The sequence below is a fragment of the Amia ocellicauda genome, chromosome 7, assembly GCF_036373705.1.
Source record: "Amia ocellicauda isolate fAmiCal2 chromosome 7, fAmiCal2.hap1, whole genome shotgun sequence".
Taxonomy (NCBI): domain Eukaryota; kingdom Metazoa; phylum Chordata; class Actinopteri; order Amiiformes; family Amiidae; genus Amia; species Amia ocellicauda.
Genome location: NC_089856.1, coordinates 45,550,471 through 45,569,334, shown reverse-complemented (window position 1 = coordinate 45,569,334; position 18,864 = coordinate 45,550,471). Strand labels below are relative to the sequence as shown.

The 18,864-nt window shown below is 42.1% G+C and overlaps 1 long non-coding RNA gene and 2 pseudogenes across 1 annotated transcript; 2 read left to right on the top strand and 1 right to left on the bottom strand.

The window, feature by feature from the left end:
* The first annotated feature begins 1,382 nt into the window (after positions 1-1,382).
* LOC136753621 (UDP-glucuronosyltransferase 2B31 pseudogene) lies at positions 1,383-2,889 on the top strand (annotated as a pseudogene).
* A 2,240-nt stretch (positions 2,890-5,129) lies between these two features.
* Positions 5,130-10,052, bottom strand: LOC136754160 (uncharacterized). Its single transcript, XR_010817543.1, has 4 exons — positions 9,969-10,052; positions 8,750-9,067; positions 5,849-5,968; positions 5,130-5,596 (listed from the first exon to the last, which is right to left on the bottom strand). It is a non-coding gene; the product is annotated as an uncharacterized LOC136754160 (long non-coding RNA).
* Positions 10,053-11,021: 969 nt separating this feature from the next.
* Positions 11,022-11,798, top strand: LOC136753973 (UDP-glucuronosyltransferase 2B31 pseudogene; annotated as a pseudogene).
* Positions 11,799-18,864: the final 7,066 nt, after the last annotated feature.

The window sequence follows — 18,864 nt, the reverse complement described above, 5'->3', positions numbered from 1 at the left end:
GTCTGCGCGCCACTGAACTGAAGTGTAAGAGGTCCAAACTCCCAGCTGCCCATGAACTCTACCGCTGTCTACTGTCCACATTCTACTCCTCACTCACCTCAGCCTAGAAGTCTTACTTCCAATCACTCTTTGAATTCTCTGCCAACAACCCCCGCAAACTCTATTCCACCTTTTCCTCCCTCTTCGCACCCTCTCCCCCTACTCCTCCTTCCTCTCTCTCCTACTTCTCCTCCAAAATCACAGACATCCACAAGCTCTTCAACAGTCCTGCCTTCTCTCTCATCCCGCCCAAGTCTCCCACCAATCAACCTTCCTTTTCTTCATTCTCATCTCTTTCAGACTCAGAACTTTCCTCTCTCCTCTTACGTCACAAACTTACAACATGTGCCCTGGACCCTCTCCCCACTCACCTTCTCCAAGCGACTGCTCCTGATCTACTCCCCTTCATCTCCTCCCTCCTCAACTCCTCCCTACTCACTGGCTGTTCCCCCTCTGCGTTTAAACAAGCTGCTGTCATCCCACTCCTCAAGAAACCAACACTTGACCCTCCTTTCTTCAGAACTACCACCCTGTCTCCCGTCTCGAGCGTGCTGTCCACTGTCAGCTCTCTGCATTTCTTTCCCATCACTCACTTCTTGATCCTCTGCAATCCAGCTTCTGCACAGCTCACTCCACTGAGACAGCTCTCCTGGCAGTCACTGACTCCCTCAGCTGTTCTCGGGCGGACTCCCTCTCCTCATTCCTCATCCTCCTCGATCTCTCTGCAGCATTTGACACTGTCGATCACTCCATCCTCCTCTCCTACCTCGCTGACCTTGGAATCTCTGGGATTTATGTTTATTTTGATATCCCCTTTCCCTTTGACTTAACATCTTGTCTGCACTTATCAGCTTTTTCATTCTAGGATGTAAGACTTTATATATTGTTACTGTTTATCTCGTATATACTTGTGTAAATTGTGAATTTGTAAAATGTATTATGCCTTGAATTGCTTTGTATTATTGCACTTTGTATTGCGCTTATATTTTGTAAGTCACCCTGGACAAGGGCATCTGCTAAGAAATAAATAATAATAATAATAATAATAATAATAATAATAATAATAATAATAATAATAATAATAATAATAATGAAAGAGAGAGAGATAAATAATAGACTGGAATTTAATTTAAAGAAAGGAAATGTTGAATCTACTGTTGTTAATATACACATAATAAATAAAGTAATGATGCCAGAAGGTGTACCCATGCACATGTCTAAATCTCCATGTTGTCCCTTCAGATATGGCAATGGGCTGCTCCCTGGCTTTGTTCAGTTTCCTGCTGGCTACTCAGGTGCCTCCCTCTGACAGTGGCAAAATCTTAGTGTTCCCACTGGACGGCAGTCACTGGTTGAACATGCAGGTGTTGGTCAAGGGGCTCCACAGCCGGGGTCATGAGGTCACGGTGCTGCGGTCCTCCACCAGCTGGTACGTGGTGGAGAAGTCGCCCCACTACACCTCCATCACCATCCCTCAGGAGCAACCAATACTCATGGAGAGCCAGGAGATTATGAGTAACTATCTGAGGCAAACGCTGGAGATCCAAATGCAAGAAGGATCCCCACTGGCATTCCTTAAATTATACAGTTTCAAGTTCAAGTTGTTAAACAATAACCATGGTCTGATCGCACGCAACATTGTCTCCATCTTCGAGGATGAGGCTCTCATGAAAAGACTGCAGGAGACCGGCTTCGATTTGGTCCTCACGGACCCGGCTATCCCGGTTGGGGTTTTGGTGGCTCATCGGCTACAGCTTCCCTTGGTCCTGAATGTCCGCTGGATCATCAATGGGGAAGGTCACTTTGCCATAGCCCCTTCGCCACTCTCCTACGTCCCCAGGTTGTACTCCAAGCTTCCAGCTCAGATGAGCTTCCAGCAGAGGCTCACCAACTTCCTCTTTTACGGCCTCAGCCTGTATGTTTACTGGTTTGTCACCAATCCCCCTTACCAGGCTGTCTGTGAGCGTTACTTCGGCCCGGGTGTGGACATCTACTCTCTTATGCAGGGGGCTGACCTGTGGCTGATGAGGATGGACTTTATATTCGAGTTCCCCCGGCCTACCATGCCCAATGTGGTCTACGTGGGCGGTTTCCATTGCCAGCAGTCCAAGCCACTGGACCCCGAGCTGGAGGCATTTGTGCAGAGCTCGGGAGAGCACGGTGTGGTCCTCATGTCTTTGGGGACCCTTCTGGGAGGACTGCCACCCAAGATTACAGAAAAGATCTCCTCCGTCTTCGCCCAGCTCCCTCAGAAAGTCATCTGGAGGCACTTAGGGGAGAGGCCTTTGAATCTGGGCAACAATACCCTCCTAGTCAAGTGGATCCCCCAGAATGACCTGCTGGGGCACCCCAAGACCAAAGCCTTTGTGACTCATGGGGGCACCAATGGGATCTATGAGGCCATCTACCATGGAGTACCTGTAGTGGGCATTCCGCTTCTCTATGACCAGTTTGACAACATGATCCGGCTGGAGGCCAGAGGGGTGGCCAGAGTATTGGATGCCAGCAGACTGGAGATGGCCGACATGCTGCAGGCTCTTCGGGACGTCCTGGAGGATCCCTCCTACCGCCAGAACATGCAGAGGCTCTCCGGGCTGCACCAGGACCAGCCCCTGACTTCTCTGGACAGAGCCCTCTTCTGGATCGAGTTTGTCATGAGGCACAAAGGAGCTGCCCATCTGCGCACAGAGTCCTACAAACTGCCCTGGTACATCTACCACAGTGTGGATGTAGTGACCACTCTGTTGGCCATTGTTCTCACCTTCCTGGCCCTGATAGTGTTCTCCTGCTGGTTCCTGTGTCTTAGGATGTGCAAGAGAAAGAAGTCCAAGCTGGACTGACCAAGACAACTCCATCTGGCTCCTCTGCCATTATTACTGCAGTCTGTCTTACTTGTGTCCACAGGTATCTGCTCTAGATTTGCAAGGTGTGACAGTCCCCTTTTGTCCTATTCAAACTACATATATTTATGTAAGGCTGGTTTACTGTACCTTACCAAAGTACCTTACTAAATTATAAGTTTGATAGTATGTACCTAGTTGCTAATAAATACAAAATAATAATACAGTTTTTAATTTCCATTGTGTTTTTATTTGCATCCTATGCTAAAATAAAACAACAAATGCACCGGAATGTGGGCCAAAAGAAAAGCAACAGCTTTATTGTGTCCTTCCAGGATAATTAGTGGCTCCAACATTGGGATACAGGAAATTAACATAGTATGTATTTTGATTATGTACAGCATTTCACAATGTTAATAAATCAAAACAGAAATACATTCTAAATGGATACATAGTTTGGTTTTCTTAGCCAAATAAGTGTATTTACACGTTTTCAATGTAATTTGTCAACTTCGTCTGCATTAAAAAACACATTTACCCCATAATTTAAAATGTTAATAATGCTACATGTCTCTATGTCTCCTATGGGCAGTATCAAGAGTTTTAATACAACACTAAACACAACAGAACACAAAAAATACATCAGATATCAACGGTTTAAATGTTACACATCAGTATTTATCAAAACCATTACTGGATGGTTTATAATTGTGAACTTTTTTATTGGATTGTGTTGCCCATTATTTACAGTAGGTTTTAAATCACTTGTCAGTTCTCTTTCCTGTTATCCAAACTATGTACAACAAAGAGAGCTCCCCCTGGATGTTAACCATACATTACATTAATTTTCTCCACAGACTTCAATACAAGTCCTCCAGGCTACATTTACATAAGTACATATGTATGGTATGTATATGTACGCATCAGATCCCCAAACGATCGGCTTCACCCCCAACACACAGAACTGGCAGACACATGAACACACTGCTGTCCCTCCACTCCACATAACCATCCCAGATCCCATCAGTATGTATGTGTGTATGTATTTATTAATTACATATGTACACTGAATAATCAAGCCTGTGGGTGGGGTGTACACTGACAAAGGGGGATACGAAAATAAAAATAAAAGAGAGGCAATCAGATATTTTGAATCATATTCACTTCAGGCAGGAAATAGTTGCTCTCAGCAGTGTCCGGTAGTTTCCTCCTTAAAAGTAGCCGACATGCAGAAGGACGACACCAGACTCTCTATCTGAACTCAGTGCTGGTATGACAGTTAAAACAATGCCAACACCCCCCACACAACAGGGTGCTCTACACCGCAGCTGGCATACTGACCCATCCCCTCCCCCCCACACACACACACAACAGGGCGCTCTACACCACAGCAAGCACACTGACCTCCCCAGGGTAAAGCCGATGAAACAATAATATATTTTTAATACATGATAGAAATGTGTGATCCTTATATTTTTAACAATACAAAACATTTGCGAATTTTGGTACATTTATGGGAGGTATTTACATACATTTGTCACGGATGACAGTGACACCAAGCCCCCTAGATAGATCGACTACGCCACCCCACACACGTCTCTGAGGATGTGGAGCTTTTGTTGCCTTACTTCTAATCACTCCCTGTACATGCTCTTAATTGGTGCCATATTGCAATCATTAATTATTAAAAGCATTCTTTACCTACATTGGGTGTTTGTTCATTCATATAGGCTAAATATGTATTTGTTTGTTTGTGTATTTGTTTGTATGGTTTACCTCAACTGTAGTGAATACATAAACAAGTGTTCATCAGAAGTCTACATTTTAATGCACATATTTTTTCACTTTTGAATGGATAGTTTTCTCAATGAAAATACCAATAACTTTGTGAAGAAACCTAATAAAGAGTGGACTACAAACCATATTCTATTTATTGACATATATATTGATGGGCAGACAGACTCCGACTCAGTTTGTATCTGTATTGATTTGCTGTGGTTTCTTATTTAATTTTAATTAATTATTTGGTTTGCTGTATATAATTCTTTATATTGGTGGTTATTATATTATTCATTTTCTAAGAAGACACATTTCTTAAAGATGTCTGTGACTCAATACATTGCAGAGACCTTGGGAATGAGTTGAATAATGCCAAGGATGAGGTAAACAATCACTGCATTAAGTGGGTCCCATTGCATTAGCTGTGGGTAGTCATGAGAAGGAAATACTCAAACTTGCATTGTGCACCGAGCAAGAACGTTTATTTGATGTTATTCCACAGACAATCAAATATAAAACAATTCTCTGAGCAGAAGCATTTAACAGAGATGCAAACATGAAGTAGCTCTTTGTGTGCGCTTCCTTTCTGATCTCAGAAACCTTAGAAATCACTGCAACCACATATGCAAACTGTTGCAGTTTTTAAATTCTGATTCATTTTTCCACATGTTGATGCAATGGCAAATGTATACAGTGAGACAAAGACAAAGGCACCTCCATTCATTAAGCATTATCACAAATGACACGGTTACACATGCCATCCTTGGTGCTCTCTAACATGCGTTGGTTCAAACTGAAAATACAGCATTTAAAGAGCTGCTTAAAAGCTACAGGATTGCAGGTCAGAGATTAAAGTATTCAACACTGGAAACCTCTGAGGAATTATAAGGTAACCTCTACAAATTCGTATTCATTTTCTTTGGCTTTGTTAAAGGTGGCTGTGAAAGAAAAAAATAAAATTAATCAATTTCCATCACATTAAGATAGTTTTCCACAGTGGAGCATTTAGGACAGTGTATGCAAAATCATCCTAGGAGAAAATCATAATCTTCCATTCACACCCTACACAAAACATGCAGAAAACATTTTAATAACTTGTATTTTGACAGATCGACATTGAGAGAGCTTTAAATAGCTTCTGAAAGGTAGGAGGTCCTCAAGTGAAAGTGAACACACAGAGACTACAGTACCTCTTCGTCTGGCTACGAGTTCTGTCAGAATGACGACTAAAGTCATGGCAAGCAGACCGACGATGACCAGCGCAGGGTAGACCTTAGAGTAGGTGTAGACGGTGCCGATAGACACTAGACCTACAGGTTTGGCACAGAGACAGAGACACATAAGACTCCCCGAGTTTGTATTTTCTGAGCTCCCAACTGATTTTAAAACATGAACCCTCTGCTTGATCAGTGTCACAGCATTTGTGCTGGACAGAATCTGAGTGAGGCTGACACTGCTTTGATTATCAAGGGATCTGCTTCATTTATTTCATCCTCTCTTCAACCCCTCTTCAGAAGGTGTCATATAAAAGGACAGGTTGTAACCATGGAATATTTAAAACTAGAATGTAAAGGCTCTGATGAGAGACATGTGCATGTTTCCTGTCCCACACGTTGGTTTGAGTCTAGTGTTGCCCACGTTTACATAGAAAGTGTCTCCTGGGTGAAGCAGGTGTTACAGACAGGACACTATGTATTTGTAATTGCTTTTATGATCAACTAACACTGTCATTTCTGGCTTTTGAGCACCTGAAAATCAAAGTGTAAGCAGGTTTAATTCTGTATATGAATATAGAGACAGAGAAAGGGTTGGACAACTTGATAGTCACGCTACCAATTTCCTTGCAACTATACATCATCTCAGGCTACACAAAGTTCATGTAGTGCAGTTAATACCTTTCACAGTTTTAATTTCACAGTCTATTTTATAACTTTAACTTAACTGAAAGTATGATAAGTTTAGAAATATAAACATGACAGTCATCTTAGTATTTTTCCATTATCTCTCAAAGTCATATTATGCAGCATATATCGTTGGTCTAAGTGTAACACCATATCTACAAATTGTCACATATGGTGTTCAACTTAGACCCGTGATATTTCCTGAAACATATTTTATCTTGTGGCATTTCTCGTCACATATTTGTGTTTTTTAAAAGAGTATCTTCTCTAATGTAATACCATACAACTTAATATAGGAACTAACACTATAGGTTGTTTTAATTCGCATGTGGCTTTGCTGGTCATTCTCTGCAGTCCACAGTGATCCTTCACATACATTTCTGTACAGTGCAACGTCTTTATTTAAACTCATCTTTTATTATCATTAATGCAGTTTAACAAAAATGCAAAGTGTCCACCTGCCACTTGTGTAGGAATTGAAATGACTTGAAAAAGTATTTGATTTTACTCCTCATAACACACAACATCCTCCATTTAACAGAGAACATAGTTTTCAGCAAGACAGGCATTAAATCTGCAGGTGCGACCTGGGACAGTTTTGAAAGAATGTGTTTTTTGTTTCATTATTATAAATACTAATAATCATTGACACTGTAAAGTGCTCAAAAACACAGTAAACCCAAAACAAATAGTAAGACAAAACCATCAAGTTCAATGTATGCATCCTGAATACGGACTTCCAAACCGGGTGTCTTACAGGAGTGTTAACTTTTTATAAAACACATTTCCTAGAATGCTGTTGATTAATTAAACTCCAGGCTATTTATTCACAACTCATGGATTTAAAACTCCCCTTTTGTTTGATGTATAGAGTTCACAAGGGAGCCTGGAAACTGAAAATCTGGAAAATGATTCATGTTTGACACTGTAGAATTATTTCCCCCTAAACAAATGACTGAAACATTGCTGGTCTAATAGTAGGCCTCAGTATCAATATGGACTCTGTGAGTTGAGCACATGGACATAGTTTGATTTGGCTTACTTACTGTAGGGAGGTCCAGCAGCTGTTGATGATGTCGGTGGTGTAAACCTCAGACGTCATGCTGAGCATATTGTAGTTCATATTTCATATAGACATGACAACATGTTTATAATACATAAAAAATACACCTCATGTTTAAAAATGTATTGATTGTTTTGTATGTATGCATTTATCCATAGAGATTATTTAATCTGCCAATACACATTAGAAAATGTTTTGAATGGAAAATACAATTTTTCAATTATGTCTTTGACACATTAACCTTGCACAGTGTTTCTTGGGTGTTTAAATTGTATGATTTCCACTGTGAAAAGAATTTGCATAACTATTGCTGTACTTATTGTAATCAGGAGAGCTGTGTGTTTCTGGCCTGCTTGTTGGGGTGTGTGCACCTGAGAATTAAAACAACAGGTGCCAACGTGACCTCTCTGTGTCCTCCAGGTGTTGCAGAAGCTGATTCTCTAGGATCTAAGCTCTTAAAGTGAACTTGTACGTAGAAGACGTATCTTCCTACAATTAGTGATTCTTAGAAAATCCAGGTCATGTCTCTGTGGTGCTCATGAAGAATCAGTTAAAATGCCCAGTCTGTCTTCCACGCACTCATCTCATATTGTGCAATGGTTTGGAATGGAAAGTTACAGTGAATGTTGTGCCAAACCTCAATTTCAGTGCATGTTAGTGGTAAAGGAAATCACTTAGCAAATTGACAAAGAAGGAGCAAGAAAAATGAGCAGAAGAAGCTGACTGCAACTCAGTCAACAGAATAATGCCAAGATCCTTGCGACTTATTAAGTTCTATTGTGAAGTTCCTGGGTTTCAGTCTCTTTTGGGAGTTGAGAACTGAGTGCAGTGCTTCTATAGGGCTGAAAAGAATGACAGTGCTTGCTTGTCTGAAAACCCCCATTGTGTAAAGTGACGTCTGCTGTGTGACCCAGACTACGAACACTGTTTAACCTTCAATGAAGGTAAACCCTTTTCTCCCTGTTTGTAAAAACACATAAAGGGTCTGAATCCTTCTTCCCCTGTTAGTGCATGGAGGATCCCAACTAAAGATTCTAGTTATCAGAAGAAGGCTGTTTTTCTACAATTCGTAATGCTGTTTCTCACTTTACAACAGTGAATTATACAGCAATGTGAAATGATCCTACCTGAGCAATCGACTCCTGCATCCTCAGAGTGGTCACAGTTGTGGCCTCCCAGACCCCGTGATCTACAGCTCAGCAATGAGGACTCGTCCCCTCCACAGCGAATGTCATCTAAAACAATAGGACCGCTTCCTTGTCCGAAGTGTGCACCTGTATAAGCAGCATGAAATCCAATCTCCCCACAGCCCACCTCTCTGCAGACCACCCAGGCGTCATCACTGTCCCAGCCATCATCACACACTGTTCCCCATTGGCCCCTGTGGTAGACCTCCACTCTCCCAGAGCAGTTATTTCTTCCGTCCACCAGCCTGACTCGACCGTCTGTAGAGGCACACAGAAAATAACATTTCTGCATACATTGGGTCTGTCCTCCCCCCACTCCTCACACATCACTCAATGTCTGTCTTTGTTTTTCACAGTGAACTAAATATGAAATACAACCCCAATTCCGAAAAAGTTGGGACAGTATGGAAAATGCAAATGAAAACAAAGAGGAGTGATTTGTAAATGTACTTTGACTTGTTTCAACAAAAAACATATAAAGACAGGGTATTTAATGTTTTACCTAATCAACTGCATAGTTTTTTGAAGGTAAACGTTTATTTTGAAATTTATGCCTGCAATACGTTCCAAAAAAGTTGGGACAGGGGCAATTTAGGACTAATACCGATGTGACAAGTTGAAATAAAAAGGTGATGTGAAACAGGCGAAGCAATCGTGTAATCATAGTATATAAGGAGCCTCCAAAAAAGGCCTAGTCCTTCAAGAGCAAGGATGGGTCGAGGCTCGCCAATCTGCCAGCAGATGTGTCAGCGAATAATCCAACACTTTGAGAACAACATTCCCCAAAGACAAATTGGTAGGATTTTGGGCTTTCACCTTCTACAGTGCACAATATAATGAAAAGATTCAAGGAATCTGGTCAAATCTCGGTGCGTAAAGGCAAGCACTTAAGAAACCTTCTTGTGCACCAAGAGTGCCCGGATTCTAAAAATGAACACACGGAACATCATTCTTGATAGACGAGATTCACTGTATGTAAGAGAGGCTATTGTTAGTCTCTTATTGTTAGCTATTGTTAAAATCACCTTCTAAAATAACACCAATTTCCTGCTGCTACTGTCCTTGTGTATTCTATGTATTTATTTATTTGTTTGCTTATTTGCTTATGTTGTTTGTTTTAAATATTTTCATGCCTAGCAAACACATTTAAAGTACTTACCTCCATGCTGAAAAAGGGCCAGAGTTCATACAAATAACAGCAAACCCATGTCTTTAACTTTTCTCTCCGAAATGCCTCTTAAAGTGGAAAGTTTAACGATTTCCAAGACTATTTCAACAGATAAAAGGGGAAGCTGAGTTTTGTCACCCTCATGTCAAATGCTTGCAAGGATGCATGAATATTGAGGCTTCTAAGAAACTGTTTGTGGTTTTACTAAATGAAATAAATTTTGACCATGACACATTGGTATCTTAAAGTATTTGTGTGAAGCGAATTATTAAGCCCCACATTGATCTGGTTGTGGTTTTGTTAGCTTATTCAAATGGTTCCTGAGACCATAAAAGAACATAGAAAATTGTATGATTTGTATTTATTGTTTAAATGGAGAATAGATTTCATTCTTTGGCTCTGTGAATAGATATTTGTTGTCTTGAGAATATGGGTAGAAAGCAACAGTAATTGTCAGATTTTCTGATAAACAGTTGAATAAAAAGTGCTGAATTCAGACTCCTATTCTAATAGCATGGTTTATCATTTGTGATTTACACAGAGTTGTCCTGCTTTTGCTACTGAAACAATATTGCAGTGTGTATATAAATACACTCAAATGGTATAACTATGGTTAAACTATGTTTAATACAAACATACTAGATAGATAGATAGATAAGTGTCACAGGGTGAGGTTTTTATATAATTATTTGAGTACTTTTATTTTACTGTTTGGTAATTGACTACGTGTTTATGATTTTTTATTTTTCTATTGTTGCATTAAATGAACTTTGCTTTTAGTCAATTCAGAGCAGCGATTGGACAGAATAGGGGGTTGTCCCGCCCCCTCCACTATAATCATCCTCTGAAATGTGATGAAGGGCAGCAAGAGGGAATGCAGAAGGGACAGGAATACTGTGAGAGAGCGGGCAGCGTAAGGGAGGGTGTAGAACAGTCGATTACAGCAATGGACAGCAGGAGTGCCAGATACGGGAATGGAGAAGATGACTGTAGACCAGGTGAACTGGCTCGAGTACAGCCAGGAGAGCTGAGGACAACACAGACATGCGTTGCAAAGCGGCAACATACGGGGAGGCAAGGAACCAATGCAGGCCCCTGGACCCCGAGCTGCAGGTGTTTGTGTAGAGCTCGGGAGAGCACGGTGTGGTCTTCATGTCTTTGGAGACCTTTCTGGGAGGCCTGCCACCCAAGATGACAGAAACCATCTCCTCCACCTTTGCCCAACTCCCTCAGAAACTCATCTGGAGGCACTTAGGGAAGAGGCCCTCCACTCTGGGCAACAACATCCTCTTAGTCAAGTGAATCCCCCAGAATGACCTGCTGGGGCATCCCAGGACCAAAGCTTTTGTGACCCATGGGGGCACCAGTGGGATCTATGAGGCCATCTACTGCGGAGTACCTGTAGTGGGCATCCCGCTTCTCTATGACCAGTTTGACAACATGATCCGGCTGGAGGCCAGAGGGGTGGCCAGAGTTTTGGATGCCAGCAGGCTGGGGATGGCCGACATGCTGCAGGCTCTTTGGGACGTCCTGGAGGATCCCTCCTACCGCCAGAACATGCAGAGGCTCTCCGGGCTGCACCAGGACCAGCCCCTGACTCCTCTGGACAGAGCCCTCTTCTGGATCGAGTTTGTCATGAGGCACAAAGGAGCTGCCCATCTGCGCACAGAATCCTACAAACTGACCTGGTACATCTACCACAGTGTGGATGTAGTGGCCTCTCTGCTGGCCATTCTTCTCACCTTCCTGGCCCTGATAGTGTTCTCCTGCTGGTTCCTGTGTCTTAGGATGTGCAAGAGAAAGAAGTCCAAGCTGGACTGACCAACACAACTCTGTCAAGAAAATATCTACAGATAATCTCCTTATCACCACATCAATCTTTCGCTCTGTAGCACTCACACCATTCTGTAGGAAGAAATTGTGCTGGAGCAGGGTTACAATTAAGGATGTGTTGTTATATTAACTCAGCTGGACTTTAAGCTTGCCTTAAGGAACAGAAAAAGCCAGACTTCTGTCAAGTTAACCTGAAAGTTATCTGGCTAATCCAGTTATCCAGCTATGAAAACGGAGCCCTGTTGTCCTCACTTGAAAATGTCAGCAACTCCACAGATTACAGTGAGCTTGGGACTGAGTTGAATAATGCCAAGGATGAGGTAAACAATCACTGCATGAAGAGGGTCCCATTGCATTAGCTCTGGGCAATCATGAGAAGGAAACTCTCAAACTTGCATTGCAAGAAAGTTTATTTTATGTTATTCCACAGACAATCAAATATAAAACAATTCTCTGAGCAGACGCATGTAACAGAAGTAGCTCTTTCTCTCTTAGCTATCTCTCTGAACTCAGATATCTTAGAAACCACTGTACTGTTTTCAAATAACAGTAGGCCTACTCTGTGGGAAAAAGCATGAATATTTTAAAAATGTATAAACTGTTTTGTTTTATATATTTACTCCATTACACAGACACATTAAAAAACAACAACTCTGACTTACAGAAGATCACAATTCTACTAAGCAGTATTTCATAATCAGTATCTACAGGAACTACATATTTATTTATATATACATTATGTTTATGGTTGGTTATTATATATTACAATATTTTTTTTTTAATTACAATAAAATGATGTGAATGATGTGAATGAAGCAATTCTTTTTTCAAGGTGGAAATATACATGTCACAGAATCCTTAACCCTATTTCTCACACAATGGGGAAGAAATACTGACAAATATGTGGCATCTGTATCACGACAGGAATGAAGATGTGAGTCTGTCGTCCTCTTCTGGAGAGAAGTGAGAACTACAACGTGAACAGCTGGAGCTGTTCATATTCACTTTCAGGGTGGGAACTGTCCCATAATTTTTTTTTTTTTCTACAAAATGTGCTTTATTACAATCTCCCAGGAGTGGCAGAAAGGACAATCATGACAGTTCTTGTTCAAATAAAGTTATACATCTGAGACACAACTGATAAGAGCCAGAGTGATATGTGTTTGTTTTGTGGTAAGAGTGCGTCAGGCTGATGTAGTGAAGTAGGCCTAACCCCTCGAAATTCAATTACATTTTCTGATCCAACACTTTATAAGGTACTCTAAAAAGCCACATCAATCTGAAATGTGATTATGACGTTGTTCCACATCTGATTATTCAATTTCTCTGAATTACATCTCTAACGTCAACATGCAAGTAATGAAATATTAAAAAAAAAAAAACTCAATCATAATAATAATATAATAATATTAATAATTAGAACTTGCCGGCATGTGAGTACTTTCTGCATCATATATTACTGGATATATATGATTTGTGATGATGATAGTATGCCAGTTGATATCAGTGACAGTTTGTAAAAGAAGTAGTAATAGTATAATTTAGGTTAGAAGTTGTATGCACTGCAGAAGACAGAAAGTCAGTATGTGGCAGTGTTCGTTCACCACTAGGTGGCACTCTTTCTTTGTTGCCACTGAAGCACAAATTGACAGCGGTGGTGGCCACAAATTCCAATTTCTATTCCACATCGATTAAACATCCAAGGGGTCTTCATGAAGCCAGCTGTGTGACCCTGGGATAATGGCCCGATCCTTCACTAAGGATCTAAACTGTTTCCAGATCATCCTCAGCAGAGTGACTGAATTCTGTTCTGTGTTCCCTCTGCATTCAGTGTGTGAACGCTGATGAGGGGTCTGGGGAGACGGGACCCTTATTTGGGATCAATGGTTCCACAATAGGTGGTCTCGTGGTTACAGTAGAGATTGTGAGGAGGAGAGACGGACCTGCAGGGAAAGTATGCAGTGGGTGGCAGAGTGGTGGTGGTGGGGGGGTTGTTTAGCAACATATACTGGCTTCTTCTGCTGTGGACCTGCGTGGACTCGTCCCTGAAACAACAGCACCGAAATTCCTCCCAAATTTCCCTGACAACCGCATTCCAAAACACACCTTTTACAGCAGGCAGCCAGGGATGCAATGGAATTTGCCCGTGTGTGTGTGTGTGTGTTGATACCCTCCTTTCAGATTGAAAACCCTCCTTTGATTTGTCCAGACCTGACACACAATCCATTTAATCACCGAGGCGCATCACATGTTGGCACTGGACACGTGCTAATATAATGTGAGTGGAATCAACACCCCCCCTTAAAAAAAAAAAACAAGCAGGAGGTTAAAGAGAAGTGTGTTGGTGTGGTGGGCAAAATAAAATCTGGACAGCCATTAAGACAATAGGCATTTGGAAAGTTAATTTCATTTTCCCTCTGGAACCAGTCCTGTCACTCTCACGGAGCCTTTATGGAAATTGCGGCAGTTTTCTTGTTATTTTTCTCTCACAAGGTGCCTTTTTTAACCTGCCTCCCTGTGTCATGTTAACCATGCCTGAGTCTGTACATGGTGCCCCACACTTTGTCTGCCTTAGGGGCTGCTTCCTAAAAAAAAGTCTGCTACCCCCCTTGTGAACATCACGAATCTCATTTCCTGATCATGTTTTTCTCAGCTCTGACTTGGCCACCTTCCTCATCACATCCCTTTTTTGTTGTTGTCTGGATTTTTTTTTGGATCACAAACCACCCTCCCCAACCCGCGTTATTTTTTAACCCCCAAACTATAGCATTACACAATCATCCCTGTGCTGCCAAATCTTTTCTGACTTCTTTTCTTCTGCTGTGCACTCCTCTGAAGCCCAAAGCAGCTCAATGGTGTCCCCGGCTCACAGCCTAGCCACAATCGATCATGACACAAGCACCCAACAGAATTGGGAAAGTTTTTGGTTTGCTTGTTTTTGCCTGATTGTATGTTTCTCATCAGGAGAGCTCAAAGTGCCCTGTAAATGGCCACCGATCTCAACATGTTCTTTTGGCACGCTGCTCTCAGCTGGGATCCACAAGGCTAAGAGTGGAGTGGTCTGCTCCTTGGCCTCCTTGTTAGGACGTCTCGGTCAGGTTAGTGAGAGAGGCAGGCGCTTGGTGCCAGGTGGCTGCTCTGGGCGTGAGGGGGAGAGGTGTGGCCTCTGTCAAACTGGTATCTGCAGAGCATTCACGACACCTGTGCCAGGCACTGAGCAGGAGGTCCTGTGTGCAATGTACTACACCTCAACTTGTCAGTTTAGACCCAAAGATTTTTTATTTTTCCATCCAGCACCCCGTTTTGAATTTTGTTTTCATGCACTTTGTTTGCCATTTTATCGTTCCTACTACGTGTAAAAATACATTTTCCTTTTCCCGGGGCGATTCCCTCAGAATGGTAGAACGTGTTGTACAACTGTTCAGAATAAACAATGGTGCATTAACCGATGCAATACAAATTCTTCCTGTGTGCACTGGTTTAGGTGGTTTGACTTATTTAATTGTTTGCCTGCATTTTGATCAGCTTCCAAACGGCTGTTGAACAGAAGTCGGTTTTCCAGTCAGGCGTTTCTCAGCGGTAGTGAAAGGGGCCGGCTGATTGGTTGAAAGTAGAATCCCGACCAGATCGAGGCCACACTCACCGTGCTTTACTGTTGTGATTGGACAATTCATTGTTCTTTTAAGCTGCACACGTTCATCTGTAATCTATAATTGCAATTCAATAATAAAAATAATAATTAGAAGAAGATGATTTTTAACTTACAATTTCAAAGTATTTGGGGTTAAGTGTATTTTTTAAGGGTGGCGTGGTGGTTAGGGCTGCTGCTTCACAGCTCCAGGTGTCCCGGGTTCGAGTGCCTATCAGTGTGGAGTTTGCATGTTCTCCCCGTGTCCGTGTGGGTTTTCTCCGGGTGGTTAGGTTAATTGGCCATGCTAAATTGTGTGTGTGCTGCCCAGAGAAGGCCTGGTGTCCCATCCTGGGTGTATTCCTGCCTAACACCCTATGCCTGCCGGGATCAGCTCCAGCTTCCCTGCGACCCTCACCAGGATAAGCGGTTTTGAAGATGGATGTATTTTTCAGTATAACTCTATCGGTCTACTACTTTAATAATCTTCTACTTCAGGGTAAACTGATCAATTTTTCATAACAAAATTGATCTTTACACTATTGTAAACTAAAATACACTGTCCTTATTGAAATCACGATGATGTACAGTTTGATTGCTATGTCACCTTATGGAGCTCAGCTTTTAATGATCAATATTTTGTATAGTGTCTCAAAGTTAACCTAAAAATGTATTTAACTAAACTAAATTAAATGCCCTTTTTTGTACCGATGGCTGTTAATTTTCATATTTTATTTCATGAAAACGGATGGTAAAGTTAACACGATGTACCGGTTTTAATTAAACAGGCCTTCAGTTGAAATTAATGCAAATATGAGAAAATAATTTAACGGCAGCCAGTTTCAAACTTGTTCACCTCTACGGCATCATCAGGTGTCGTTACCCTACGGCAAAAAGCAACAGAGCAAACCCGAATTACTTCAGGAGGGTGTGAATCCAGGTGCGAATCCTCTCTCAAAAGGTGATATTTCCTTCTCTCAGGATATGGGGAATTTTCCTTGCGTACACAGCCAGAAGCACTGTAGTCATGGCAAAACAGGAAGTAAACATCAGTCAGTCCCCTCTGACATGAATATCGTTCCAGAGTGAGTAACATACCCAGATTCAAGGGGTAAGAGGAGGGAAGAATTCACAGACACAGAAAGAGATGCAAAACAGGCATGAAGATATATGAACAGGTGGATACACACACATAGAAAAGATTGCCAGATTTAATGGAAATTAAATTAGATTGATAGAAACATCATTGTATTGATTAGATCTGTGATATTATATTATATTAGATAGATATGTATGTAGGTACCGACCTTGTAAAACTTGTGAAGTGAGGTAAGGTGTTCAAACTGCTTCATGGGGCCACATCCTGAGACAAGCCCGGGCCGTTCCCCAGCTGCACACTGGAGGCGGGGGCTACATGTGTTTTCCGAAATGGGAGACGGGCCTTGGAAAATAGGCGCGTTTCCTCTATAACACGATGACTTCACTGTTAGGGCAAATCGGGAAAATCATTAAGCGTAATGGAAAATAAGTCTCTGTGTTGTGTGTGTGTGAGGGCGTGAGGGCATGCTCGGTTCTTAGGAACGCCGCGAGGACAACTCTGTGATCTGCAAGTAGCGGCCTGTCCGTCTCCTCCTTGAGTTGAAGCAGTGCCCCCGGTCATACAATTCAGGTAGCTGGGCCTGGCACCTGGCCAGATCCTCCGATGTCGTCCCCTCCTCGCTCGGCTCACACTAGACGGGGAAGAACATAATTCCCAACAGCAATGGGGTTGTTTCTACATTTAAGAGGGGTTTTGCACACTAGCCACAAGGGCTAAAATAAGAAGTGGGTTCGAGACATGACATAAAACATGTCACTCTTCAACTTTCACAAATATGAAAAAAGTAGTGACAAGAATTAGGCCTTGAAACCCCTCTAGTATCTTGATCCCTACTGTGGATATAGTCACTAGATATCCTCAGGTCAGGACACAAAGCAATTTAAATGCAGGTAAATCTTGCTGTAGAATTCACAGTGGCTCCAGGACGGTGTGCTTTGTCACATTTATACCTCCAAAACGCATTTCTACAAGCTCATCTTTGTATGAATAATATTATTTTGATCTTCATAAGTGTACATACGTGTTCTTCAAAGGTTCTCTAATCAGAATGGATACATTGATTCGCACTTTTTTATTGAAATCCAGTAGTCGCTCCATGGCACTGGGTCGGTACTGTATAATGTGGAGTATTGATTATTGATTGTATTGTATGCATGTAAACCTGAGAAGCCTCCTTGTGTAAAAGGTGTCAGACAAATTAATATCTAATTCATGAGCTCTAATACAGTAACCTGGGTAAAGTACAGAATCAGACTCCAGGCGGCCATAGCAGCTGCCCAGTGAAACACATCATGCAGAAAGCAGAGACCGGGGGACAAATACACGGCTTTGTGTGTGCTGAGCGCTGAGCGCGGACCGCGTGCCTCCGAAGACTACAATGCACGTCCCCAGAGAGGCAGGCAGTGGGCTTTGCAGCTGCAGTGTGTGCTGAAACCGGTCCGGCAACTTGTGGATTGTGATTCAAATGCAGTGCCCAATGATTGGAGAGTAGCTGCCTCTCGGTCGTAGCTGCAGGGGATGGAAATGCAAACTAAACTAACCATCAAGCCGATTGCCCGGCCCCTCTCTCCTGCTATTGTGCTCCTGTCTCTGCAGTCAGTTGAGGGTTCTTTGTGCCCACCGGGTCACAGGTATGTGCTGGAATGTTAATCAAAGCAAAACCAAACAAAAAGGCCTATCTGTATGGATAGCCAGGTCATCTGAGGAGCTCCCTGCATTTTAACCAAAGACTGGGTATTGTTCCTTCCACAAACTAATGATTAATTCCACGTCACTCACAGGCAGCCAATAGCAAACAAGACGCCCTGTGATCTAAATATAAAGTAGGAAATCAACTTGTGTGTTTGTCAATTAATTTTGTCCCCAATAAATGCCATTGAGTTGACCTGTGGTCTCCGTTACTGATGGACCTGAACTCAATTCGGGCCTACCCCAGTGTTGTATATAAACCCCCCTCTGGGCAGGCGCACCGAGCGAAAGTAAGTCAGGACCATGGGCCAAAATCTGTGGTCTGACTGTGGTTCCTCTTTCTGCTGAGTGACATTATATATATATATATATATATATATATATATATATATATATATAGTATATAATTTAGAAGGGGATAGTTAAAATACAGTGCCAAATATATCTAGCATTCCTCGTGTGGAGTTTACAGGAGGAATCCCTTACAGGAGGTCTTGATGGTACTGACATCCACTGTCATTGTAATTCACGATGCTCTCCCTGCCGTGTGGACAGATACAACCTCTTTATGTTGTAGATTAAGCTTTCTGTGTGTGATCTTCTCAGAATGTGGTTTATGCATCAGTAAACACTTCTAA